The sequence below is a fragment of the Bombina bombina genome, chromosome 6, assembly GCF_027579735.1.
Source record: "Bombina bombina isolate aBomBom1 chromosome 6, aBomBom1.pri, whole genome shotgun sequence".
NCBI lineage: Eukaryota > Metazoa > Chordata > Amphibia > Anura > Bombinatoridae > Bombina > Bombina bombina.
This window is the reverse complement of record NC_069504.1, coordinates 465433990-465447161: the sequence shown is the minus strand read 5'-3', so window position 1 is coordinate 465447161 and position 13172 is coordinate 465433990.

Genomic DNA, 13172 nt, shown 5'->3' with positions numbered 1-13172 from the left:
CAGCACGCGATCTGGGAGGGGGTAGGGTATTGAGGGGGGGCAGCTATACTACAGAAAATAATTGTTTTTTAATTTTTTTAAAAAAGTTAAATTGCCTAATTTGCAGAAAACAGCTGCCAGTATCTAAGATGGCGGCAAATAGGTAGAGGGGGAGGGTTAGAGAACTGTTTGGGGGGGATTAGGGAGGTTGGTAGGTAAGGGGGATACTAACCTGCAGAAAATATATATATATATATATATTAAAAAAAAGCCTTTTTTTTTATTTCTGGCAGACTTTCTGCCATTACTTAAGATGGGGGTGACAATTGTGGGGTAGGGGATGGAAGAGAGCTGTTTGAGAGGGGTCAGGAAGGGATCAGGGCATGGGATGTGTCAGGTGGGAGGCTGATCTTTACACTAAAGCTAAAATTAACCCTACAAGCTACATAATTAACCCCTTCACTGCTGGGCATAATACAAGAGTGGTGTGCAGCAGCATTTAGCGGCCTTCTAATTACCAAAAAGCAATGCCAAATCCATATATATCTGCTATTTCTGTACAAAGGAGATCCCAGAGAAGAATTTACAACCATTTGTGCCATGATTGCACAAGCTGTTTGTAAATAATTTCAGTGAGAAACCTAAAATTGTGAAAAAGTTAATGATTTTTTTTTATTTGATCGCATTTGGTGGTGAAATGGTGGCATGAAATATACCAAAATGGGCCTAGATCAATACTTTGGGTTGTCTACTAAACAAAATACAGTTTTGATTGGTAAATATTAAAAAAGCTCTATTTCTGTTTAAATGTAGTGAGGGCAAAATGCTAAAAATGCTCTGGTCTTATGGGGAAGTTTTTGTCTGAAATGACCAGTCCTTAAGGGGTTAAACCGAATAGGGAAATAACACAAGTGTGCAAGAGGCAAGCTCCCTTGCCTGTCCCGGGACCGGCATACTGATTTGCTGCTTAAAGTCCTTTACAATGGGGTGTGAAAACTTAGGAAACTTTGAGGTAAAATATTCAGATGTTCAGGTGATATTTTCTAGTGGGCTTTTTACAGCTATGCTGCAGCACTTTCAAGTGTTTAAACATTTTGGGTATCATGGCCCTTTAATACTGTTCCTAACACCCAACAGAAACCCCAATCCAAAAAAGGAATACTACTCTAAAGTAAACAGCAAAAAGCTAACACCCACTTAAAGGGACCCAAATTTTGTTTTTCATGATTTAGAAAAAGCATGCAATTTTTTTTTTATAAATCCTTTATTTAATTTTAGTACATACAAACATTAAAATATCAATTAGTATGAATCGTTCTATAAATGAATTCAATCAGTCAATTCATATTACAGTTTACATGATAATACTTGACATTGTCTATATGTCATATTCTTGCATACAGATCACAGTAAGGGAAGTAGTCTTATTAATCCTATCTATGATAGATCTATATAGTTATTTGTTATTGTCAATCAAATTAAGTTAATCAAGGATATCTTCATTATTTTAACCCGTTATATATAATGCTTTGAGTTTCTTTGTTCAGTGATTGAATACACTGTTCCCATTTATTTATAAATTATTGTTTTCTTGCAAGAGTATCACCTAGTGAGTCGTACGTCTCTATTATTAGCTGTTGGTCAATTGCTTTCTTTAGTACGGTTATTGATGGAGATTTTTTTTCAAGACGGAGATTGGTAATGGTTTTTCTTGCTATTACTATAACTAGTGCAATGAATAATTTATTTTATTATTTTAAGTATCTTAGATATCCAGCATGATATCTGAGCCCAAAATTGGTAGATTTTCGGGCAATCCCAAAAATAATGGGACATATTTGGGAACGGGAACAAACATTTTGGGCAAATTTGACTAATTTTCTTTGTCCATTTACTTCTTTTAGTTGTTGTAATATTGTCATTATGTAAGATTCTATACTGTGATTCCCTTATATCACTTGCCAAAGTAATTTGTTTTACAATTTGAACACTATAAAATAGTTCTTCCTGCGTAATTTCCATGGCCATTGACTGATGGCATTGTTTTATTATCTTTGGAATATTTTCCTAAGTGATTCTAGCAATTAGTTTATTATATATATTAGTTATCTTATAGTTCCCTTTTTCGTAACTTTCACAGATTTCTGTTATTGTATTTCTTGTACAGTTAGTTAATAAATCTCTCATAACCTTCTTTATATATGATTCAATTTGTTAATAGTGAAAGTAGTTTTTAATTTTAAATTGATATTTTTCAAAGATATCCTGTATAGAATATATACTTTTACTATTTTCTTGATATAAATCACCTATTATGCATACCCCATCTTTTTTCCAATTCCAAAAAGGGTAATAGTTACCCATTGGAAATTTGGGATTTCCTGTAATTGGAATATATCTTGAATAATTATGATTAATCCCAAAACAATCCCGATAAATAATATGGGTTTTAATATTTTTGGGAATTTCAATGGTTTCAGTGTGTGATATGTAGGCTATTGACATGGGTGCTATCAATTTTTTTTCTAATTCCATATTTGTATATTTTTCTTTGCCAGTTATCCACTCAACATTATATCTTGCGAGTGCCGCCCAATTGTAATATTTTATATTTGGCATACTCCATCCAATTTTATTTGCAGGCATTTGCATTTTGGAGGTACCGATTCTTGATTTATTTCCTTTCCACATAAAGTTCCTTATTGCTCGATTCAATAGTTTAATATCATACGCCTAGATTTAGAGTTTTGTTGGTAAAGACCTGCGTAGCTAATGCAGCTTTTTTTCCCAACGCACCCTTAAGACAACGCTGGTATTTAGAGTTGTCTGAAGGGCTGCGTTAGGCTCCAAAAAGGGTGCGTTGAGCCTAATTTACCACCACTTCAACCCTCAATACCAGCATTGCTTACGGTAGCGGTAAGCTGGCAAAACGTGCTCATGCACAATTTCCCCATAGGAAACAATGGGGCTGAGCTGGGTGAAAAAAAACCTAACACCTGCAAAAAAGCAGCGTTAAGCTCCCAACGCAGCCCCATTGTTTCCTATGCACCTGCACCTAACACCCTAACATGTCCGGAGGCAGGAAACGCGTCGGACGTTTGTTATTGTTCTCAGTGTACCCCTGAGTCTGTTATCACCCTGTGAATGTTATTCTACTTACAATAAAGTCTTTTTTTACCTGCACCGAGGCCTACGGCTGTGATTAGTCCCAACACAGGTAATTTCTATTGCTTATTTGATCGTATGTTTGGATACCGGAGGAGTGAATCCATACCTGCTATTGGGACGGCCTGAGGGGGAAGTCAGAGTGCGGCAAGAGCGGTGAGATTATACCTGTTTTACTTCTAACCCGCAGTTCTAAATTGGAACTATTGCAGGATTGAACTTTATTACTGTCATCACTTATTTGCAGCACGACCTTATCCTCAGTAATCACAGGTTTATTACTTTCACTGATTATACGTTACATTTGGTACGGCACTGTTTTTTCAAACACAGGATACAAGCAATACGCTACCTACTTGTTGCATTTGCAAAACCTTTGTATACTTAATCAGTGATTTGAATTACAACGTGCAGTTTTTGCAACTTTGTGTGTTATTTTGTATTACATATTGTATATTTTTGTTTATTAATAGTGATATTTAAGACGATAATTCTTCCCTTCTTATCTGTGTATAAGCTCTCAATTTTATATTTAAGCCTTTTGTGAAGCAGTATAGCTACTCCACATGAGGAACTATTATGTGAGGAATATATAACTTCTTGTACCCACCCTGTTTTAATTTCACATGTTCTCTATCTATTAGGTGAGTTTCTTGTATACATGCAATATCTATCCTTATATGACTCAATACAGCTTTTCTTTTTATAGGGGAATTTATTCCTCCCACGTTCCAGGTGACAATTTTAACCATCTATTCATTTAAATACCTGTTCCAGGTGACAATTTTAACCATCTATTCATTTAAATACCTGTTCTACCTCCTTAGATGTCTCAATACAGCTTTTCTTTTTATAGGGGAATTTATTCCTCCCACGTTCCACATGACAATTTTAACCATCTATTAATTTAAATGGGGGAATACTCCAGCTATTTCCATAAACATTAAACATAAAAAACAGATACTAAGGATAGAAGACAGAAAGGCCTTACACCTTCATTAATGTGCTCCCAACTTCCGCCATTGTAAAACATTAATGTTATCACATATTTTATATACATAAAAAGTCTATATAGTGTCTTTCAATAATTTATACTTTCAGTATCATCACTACTTATATTTGTATTGATTCTATTCCCTCTAGTGAATTTTTTCTTTATGTGTCTCACAAGTGTATGCATCATAACAACTTTAATAAATAGCACAATCCTAACTCTATATCTACACACATTATTAAGTGGATTCCATTTACCCAGTGATCTTGTAAATTACTATAGAAATATATATTCCAAAATACATATCTATATATCCAAAATGATGTCAAAAAATAAATTATACTTTCAATTCCAATCCTACTAATGATTATGAGATTCTTATATTTTTTAATAAACCTTCCCGTCTTATACGGGCCCCAAAACACCAAAATTAAGTGTATAACCTATTATTATGTGTGTGTATATTCATAGATATATACACATACACACATATATAGGTATAAGAATATACATTACATTGTTCACTTTCTTATTTCCTGTTGTCATCTAGCAGTGACCTATATATTACCCCCCTAATTGTATTCTGTCGTGCTAAAAAATAATTTGCCATATCATAACTTATATGCTGAGAATAATAATACAAATATCAACACATATTATTTCGTGAATTCAATCTATTCATTGAAACTGTTTTAATACTCTTATATTCCTTAGTAAAAATTACCATCCTACAAAAACCAAAATTTAGTGTGTGCCCCGTTATATATGTGTGTATATATGAACATACATATGTAGTTACATGTGTCACATTAAGCACTTTCTTATTTCTTGCTATCTTCTGGCATTGAATTTTATAATTCCCCCACATCTGGACTTTGTCATGCTGCTGTGTAATAATTTCCCATAAGATATCTTGTATACAAGGATTAGTAATGCAGTTAAGGAGAATACATAAATTCCATAAATAGTATGACTTGTATTTTATACATTCTTTTGCTTCCCCTATCATATTGATTTTGAAATCTTTCCATATATTTAATAGATTCTTTCTAACTAAGACAATATATATAAAATGTTGCAGATATATATCAAAACAACTTCCATATAATGCTATATTCAATCTTATTCTCTCTCTCTCTCTCATAGTTGTTTCTATTCCCCATTTATCTATATCTTCTCTACTTCTCATTCTATACCAAAACATTAACTCCTAAGATGTTTTCCTTATGTATCATAAAGTCCTTGATCAAGGAATCTTATCGCTTCTGCTGGGGAGAAGAAAAACTGGAGCACATATCCTTGTTGTATTTTCAATTTGGCCGGATATAACAATGCAAATTGCTTTTTTTCTTTCACAAGTCTCTGGCATACTTTAGAGAATTGTTTCCTACGTCTTGATAGGTCTGCAGAATAGTCCTGAAATATGAGGATTTTTTCCCCTCAAAAAATAAATTCTGTATACTTCCATATGCTCTTAGGATTTTTACTTTAGCTTGAAAGCTAAGATATTTAATAATAACAACTCTGGATTTCTGTTGTTTCTGAAGTGTAGGATTGTTCACCCCCATCCTATGTGCTCTTTCTACTTGGAACAAATGTGTGTTATTTTCTAAACCCAATATTGTAGGTAAAGTTTGTTCAGCAAACTCTATTAGATGGTATGGTGTAATAGACTCAGGTAGTCCAACCGGTCTGATGTTATTTCTTCTCGTATGGTTTTCAATTTCATCAAGCTTATTTTTTAACTTTTTATTATCTTCTTCTGATGTTTTTAACCTTTTTTCCATATCAGCTTGACTATCCTCTGTGTCAGATACTCACTGCTCAATTTCAGAAATTCTAGCTGTGATTTGTTGCATATCCTGCATAACTTTATCCAGACTTTTCTGCACATTATCAATTTTAAAAATTAGATTGTTTATTTGCTCCGATAAGATATTAGCTTGTGTATGCTCTTAAGTAGAGTCTTCATTCATAGCCCCAGAAGCATTGCTTGAGTTACTTAGGCTGCTGGTATTACTATTATTTCCCTTTGGTTGTTTTTTTTCCAGCCCTTTAACTTTGGGAGCCATTTTGGAAAGGTTAAAATATTTTTCCATCAATTTACTCAAACCCTTTAATGTTTTTTACTGGGGACTGGAAAGCAAGAAAATATAGTTCTTATTTTCTTATATTCCAAATAGCAGCTAATTTCACCTTTTATAGACAAGTGTTCAGTATGTTCTGATTGTATCACTTTTTTTATTTTTTTATTATTTTTTTATTGAGGTTTTGCATAACAAACATAGAACATAAATTGCCTTTAAGTAGCAAAATAAGACACAAATACAATTGAGCAACATATTTCAACAGTTATAGAGTACACAATAGATAGGCAAATGGAACCTCGATTTTACAATAGAATAGCATAAGTGGCTGACCCATGGAGAACACACAGTAAGGCCAAATGAGCTATAGATATAGAAGCTAGCTGAAGGTCAGATGGGTAGCTCTCTATGAGCTTCAGAAAGGAAATTAATGAATATGTATAATATAGGGGGGGGGGGAATTTCAGCGGGTAAGCACCGCTCTGTAAATAAGGGAAAAAGTGGAGGGGCGGAGCCATAAGTATAAGGGCAAGTTAAGGAATATGGCGGGAACTTATGTAGGTGTAAAAAAGTTAGTTGCAGAAGAAAATATCTGTATAAACCATATGACGTTTAATGTCATTAAGTGCAAGTATTCATGGAGTAGGGTATGCCATCAGGGGGTCAATGCTGTTTGTATGGGTTAATGACTAGAAGGGTCATACAGTTAGATATTGAGGGAAATCTGGAACATCTGTTAATATTAAGCATATGGAGTAGGGCAGAAATTGTGTTAGTTTTTCAATTAAGGGTAATTAGTAATGCTAATATAATTTGTTTAGAATTAAGGAGAGATGGCGTGAGGAATAGGCAAGAGAAATATGTAACGAATATCATTAGGAGACCCAAGCGCCTATTATCATCTGTCATATGTTATAAGCAAAGATGTGAATAAAACAATTTGGAGGTAATTTATGCTAAGCAGCAATGTGATAGAACCGTTATTCAGATTCAAACATAAGCTATAAGTTTCCAAAGGATAAACCCTAGGTATGATCTCCTGCATGCCTAGCTCACTAAATAGAAATGAGTCATTATATTTCAATAACACTGCGTACCAGTTATCAGTCAATATGTAAGCTTTGACAAAAGGCTATGATTTCCGCATAACAAATATGTCTAATAGTAAGGTAGATTGTATAAAGCTTTACTCTGGGGTATCCATGGAAACTGCATAATCAATTAAGGTAAATAATGTAAATGAACCTTAACAGGCTGATGTCCGATTGTTTATGTGTTACAGAGTGAGAGCTTATAATGGGGCATACTAATGTCTAGTCTGTAATTGCAGCGATGTGATCTCTGATATAGCTCAATGAATAGGGGAATACCATTAAACAATCAGTTTGTCATTAAATAGTTAATAAACTATGCCTATAAGCTCGAGTCAATGAAGTAATACGAGCAAAAAACAATAACACTGCACAGTTTCAGAAAGCGTTATACATGCAGATTAAGCGCTTATAACAAAAGTAGGGAATACTTTAACCATAATACAGTTGATAATGCGGTAAGAGCTTACATTCTGTCTTGAGTTAGACAAAGTTCTAACTTGTCCGTGAAGGGGTAATGTAAAAGAGGAGTTGGAATAAGTCTGCGTCAGCCCTACTTTAGCCTGGACTTATACCCTGCATGGATGAAGACCTCTGACCTATCCCACGCCTAAACGGGTCCATCTTGCGAGCTGTGCGACAATCGGCAGGTACATAGCATAGCCTATTCCAGAACTGAGTTGAGGCGGTATGCGGGCAGTTAGATAGATCAGAATGTAGGGTAGAAGAATGCATCCAGAAGTCTGCATCTCAATAGCACAAGCAGGTTGTAGCGATATAAGAATGTCAGGCCTCCATTCCACCAAACTCTGTAGAATTGACAAAAGTGTACGTTCTGAATCTCCCTCACACCAGACAATCAGCTCACCACTGTCAGGGATCAAACGTTGGGTCTCCGCTATTATGAGGGAAGGTTTGGGCTTATTTAGCTGACGGACCTCTGCACTCTGCTGGGCCTGTTCCGGTGAGGCTGCGATGCTCCTTATAGATACTGTCTGTATATGGCTCACACTTTTTACACCACAGGATGAAGCGCACCTCCCGGCGGCCCAATCTTCCATGTCTCGTATAAATGTATAGCGTGGTTCAGGCATCACTCTGTGTTCTGTCATATTTTGCTGTTCGTTGCTAGCCACATTAGTTAGTGGCTGTTGAGCATAAGGAGCTATAAGAGGCGAACCCTGCTTACGGACACTTGTCACTTCAGTGTGAGTATCTCTCTCACGCTGTAACTCGTGATTCTTGTTTTTGGCAGCCTTGAGAAGAGCGACTTGTGTAGTCTGGGCCTGTAGTGAGACGGCCCCTCTCTCCGCCATCTTGCCTGCATCGTCCTCTACCTGAGCGCATGGTGTTCTAACTGCATGCATAAGGTCGGTATAGTTAATCTGCATCTGCCGTGCAAACTCCGAGAGTACGTAGCTTCAGTTGCGGTTAGAGTGGAAACAGGTCAGCTCCAATGGAAACAGGGCCATGTATCTTGTCGCCAAAAGCATGAAGTCTCCAATTTTCACTTTAGAGTCCTCTTTAGTTGCGGAACAGTCATTGACAATCAGCATTCCAGGATAGCATGTTCTTTGGTTATAAATATGTATTTAACTTGGCCATAAGCAGGGAGCCCAAGAGAAACACGTCTGGCTCCCTCGGCTGCTGGCTCCGCCCCCTGATTGTATCACTTTTATAAGTTAAATGAAAATATATGGGGGAAGTATGAAACACAAATTCCAAGGCCTTATTCTTTAGCCTTTAGTCTATCCTTATATCCTCTTACTACCAGACTTTCCATCTCTGTTCCATACAGGAGTGTATAGTGACCATAACATCACAATCCATTGGCACCATTTAACCCCCATGGGGACCCGGATTACATATATTCCAAACTTTCAGGTATTTACTCACAATGTTTTCAATTTGTCTTACTTTTTTAATCAGTGGAGTCACCCACCAGTTCTTGTGGTCAGTCGGTCTGTGTAGTAGTTTTTAGGTATTAAGCCAAGGTGCTTACCCAATCGGCTTGCTCCCTGCAGATGTGCTCCTCTCCCCCCACTCTTATTCCATTTACAGGCTGTTACCGCTCCTACGGCGGTGGACGCTAGACGTGGCGTCATAAAGACTGCAGTATTCGCTGTAGTCTACAGCAGACAGGTCTATTTGCGATCTCCCTGTAGCAAGATGAATGCAGGGCCTATTCATTTGGAGACCGTGTCCTCCGTGCGGTTCTCGGCAGCTCCATGAACCACGGGTGCTCCAAGCTTTGCCTCTTCTACCAACCAAGAGCATGCAATTTTAAACAGCTTTCTTATTTACTTCTATAATCTAATTTGCTTCATTCTTTTTATATTCTTTGTTGAAAAGCATATATAGATAGGCTCAGTAGCTGCTGATTGGTGGCTGCACTTAGATGGCTCATGTGATTGGCTCACCCATGTGCATTGTTATTTCCAACAAAGGATAGCTAAAGAATTAAGCAAATCAGATAACAGAAGAAATGTTGGACTGTTGTTTAAAAATTGTATTGTCTACCTGAATCATGAAAGAAAAAAATTGGGTTTAGTGTCCCTTTAAATGCTTAATAGACTCATGTGATAATCCTTGATCCAGCAATAACCATTTCTGTCCTGGCTGATAATATTCATGCATTAAACAGGTGAAGTATTAGATATGGGGAACAGTGTTTAAGGGCGGCTATTTAGGGGAAGTCATTTTGGTAGGGTACAATATATAGCTGATAAAATGGGTGATGATAATGATATAATGTATGTTACGTGGGGTTTTGGAGACAGTTGAAATAGTGGGTGTGGACAGTAAACTGCTCAAAGTAAAAGGGAGCCAGCAAAATAAAGGGTTAACAGCTGTTGAAGAGTATACTTCATAGGGTTAATAGCAGGGAGGCTACTGGGTATAGGGTAGACAGTGCTGGAAGCTTGCTGTGTAGGGTTAATAGAATAGGGGGTTGGTGTAGTTAGATTTATATACAGAAGGTGGGGTTGCAGTTACAGTAACTAAAGAAGAAAATGGTCAGGGCAGGGGTAGTTACTGATATTAATGTAGTAGGGGCCAGGAGCTCCTTAGAAGAAACTAATTATGACCATCCATAAGGAACTGTTATTTAGCACAAAAATATATCTATCACTACAAATAATGATAGGTTTGTGATATAGCTGCAAAATGTAGCTGCTATTAGAAAGTCACTGTCACAAATGTTAGTTCAATAGAGGTTCCAGTTTTGTAGCTTTGTTGGGATCCAGTCCATATTATGCAGATTCTCTATTACTATCTATATTTTGAAGGAGAGTCATGAAACATAAGTCATGTAGGTCCAAAAATAGAAGGCCTGTTGTGTGTGCCAGTAGGCAGCTAACTGATGATGTGCTAAAAATATGTGAGTTCATGCGTCTGTAGGTAATCACATGATTTGTGCCTATTCAAGGAATAAAAAACAAACTGCATGCTCAGCATTTCATGTATTAATGACACCCTGTGGATGAGTTGCTTTAATGCAAAAAATAAAAATATATCCCTTAAAGTTTGTATACATAATATTACATTTATGAATTATATATTTCTTGATATTTATCTAGAAATAAATTAATATGACCTAGATTTGGAGTTTGGCGGTAGCCGTGAAAACCAGCGTTAGAGGCTCCTAACGCTGGTTTTAGGCTACCGCCGGTATTTGGAGTCACTCAAAATAGGGTCTAACGCTCACTTTTCATCCGCGACTTTTCCATACCGCAGATCCCCTTACGTAAATTGCGTATCCTATCTTTTCAATGGGATCTTTCTAACTCCGGTATTTAGAGTCGTTTCTGAAATGAGCGTTAGACATCTAATGACAAAACTCCAGCCGCAGGAAAAAAGTCAGTAGTTAAGAACTATTTAATAGCTAAAATAGTTAAAATAATTACAAATTTACCTGTAAAATAAATATAAATCCTAAAATAGCTATAATATAATTATAATTTATATTGTAGCTATATTAGGATTTATTTTACAGGTATTTATCTTTAAATAGGAATAATTTATTTAATAAGAGTTAATTAATTTCGTTAGATGTAAATTATATTTAAGTTAGGGGGGTGTTAGTGTTAGGGTTAGACTTAGCTTTAGGGGTTAATACATTTATTAGAATAGCGGTGAGCTCCAGTCGGCAGATTAGGGGTTAATAATGGAAGTTAGGTGTCGGCGATGTTAGGGAGGGCAGATTAGGGGTTAATACTATTTATTATAGGGTTAGTGAGGCGGATTAGGGGTTAATAACTTTATTATAGTAGCGCTCAGGTCCGCTCGGCAGATTAGGGGTTAATAAGTGTAGGCAGGTGGAGGCGACGTTGTGGGGGGCAGATTAGGGGTTAATAAATATAATATAGGGGTCGGCGATGTTAGGGAAGCAGATTAGGGGTACATAGGGATAATGTAAGTAGCGGCAGGGTTTACGGAGCGGCAGATTAGGGGTTAATAATAATATGCAGGGGTCAGCGATAGCGGGGGCGGCAGATTAGGGGTTAATAAGTGTAAGGTTAGGGGTGTTTAGACTCGGGGTACATGTTAGAGTGTTAAGTGCAGACATAGGAAGGGTTACCGCATAGCAAACAATGGGGCTGCGTTAGGAGCTGAACGCGGCTTTTTTGCAGGTGTTTGGTTTTTTTTCAGCTCAAACAGCTCCATTGTTTCCTATGGGGGAATCGTGCACGAGCGCGTTTTTGAGGCTGGCCGCTTGCGTAAGCAACTCTGGTATCGAGAGTTGAAGCTGCGTTAAAAATGCTCTACGCTCCTTTTTTGGAGCCTAACGCAGCCATTCTGTGGACTCTCAATACCAGAGTTATTTTTATGGTGCGGCCAGAAAAAAGCCGGCGTTAGTTTTTCGGGTTGTTACCGACAAAACTCCAAATCTAGCTGTTAGTAAATAATCTTTTTATCATGTGGTCAAAATACTTTTTTATTTAAATTAGATGCTCAACTAGTCTACGGCAGGGAGATAATAATAATAAGATAATGCATTTTTGTGTATTGTCTTACAATGCAAGACCATGACAGTCACTACACAATCCTCTTACTTTACAGACTGCAGATGGAGGACTGGTAACTTTTGGCCAAGGGGCAAGTACAACCAAGTGGCCCAGGTGTTTAAACCACCCCTTTTAAAAAAAAAAAAAATTGGTAGCGGACCATTAGCACTTAAGGAGGGCAGCCTACATTTGTTGTACCCAGGGGGTATAGGCACTGGGCTGGTCAGGCACAGCTGTGTCAACGAGCTGGGGATGTAGGAGCAGACAGCATGGTACTCAAATATCTACAGTTACAAATAAACACTAAAAACATTGGGGTCCATTTAACAACAACCAGAGGGACAAGGGTAAAAATCTCCACCCCTGTCCGCCCAGCATTGTGGCTAGCGGGCAGCAATAGGGTGCCTGTATTTATCTTTGCAAAAGGCACTGTTTGTGCAACGCTGCCCCCTGTTCGAGTGTGGCCAATTGAGTGTGAGCAGGGGCTGTCAATCACCCTGGTCGAAAAAAGTCCAATGGGATGGAAAAATGCCAGTTTAGAGTTGGCATAGTGAATTAACCCCTTAAGCCATATAAACGTAGGTACTGCATCACAGGGTACTTTGCCTAGTGTACCCTGTTCATGTAGTACCTATAACCAACCTTCTGCCTTATGCTGTGGTCCAGGCTGTCAGCTTTGACAGCTGTAACTGCATCCAGAGGCAGAAGGCATCTGCCTTCATATAGTAATATAGAACTGATCTTCTTCCTCTGTGTCCCTGTCTGCATCAGCTTGCGGATCACATGCCACACTAAATATTTACTAGGAGGGAGGGATACACTTCACTGTATATTATTTGAGGAGAGAGTG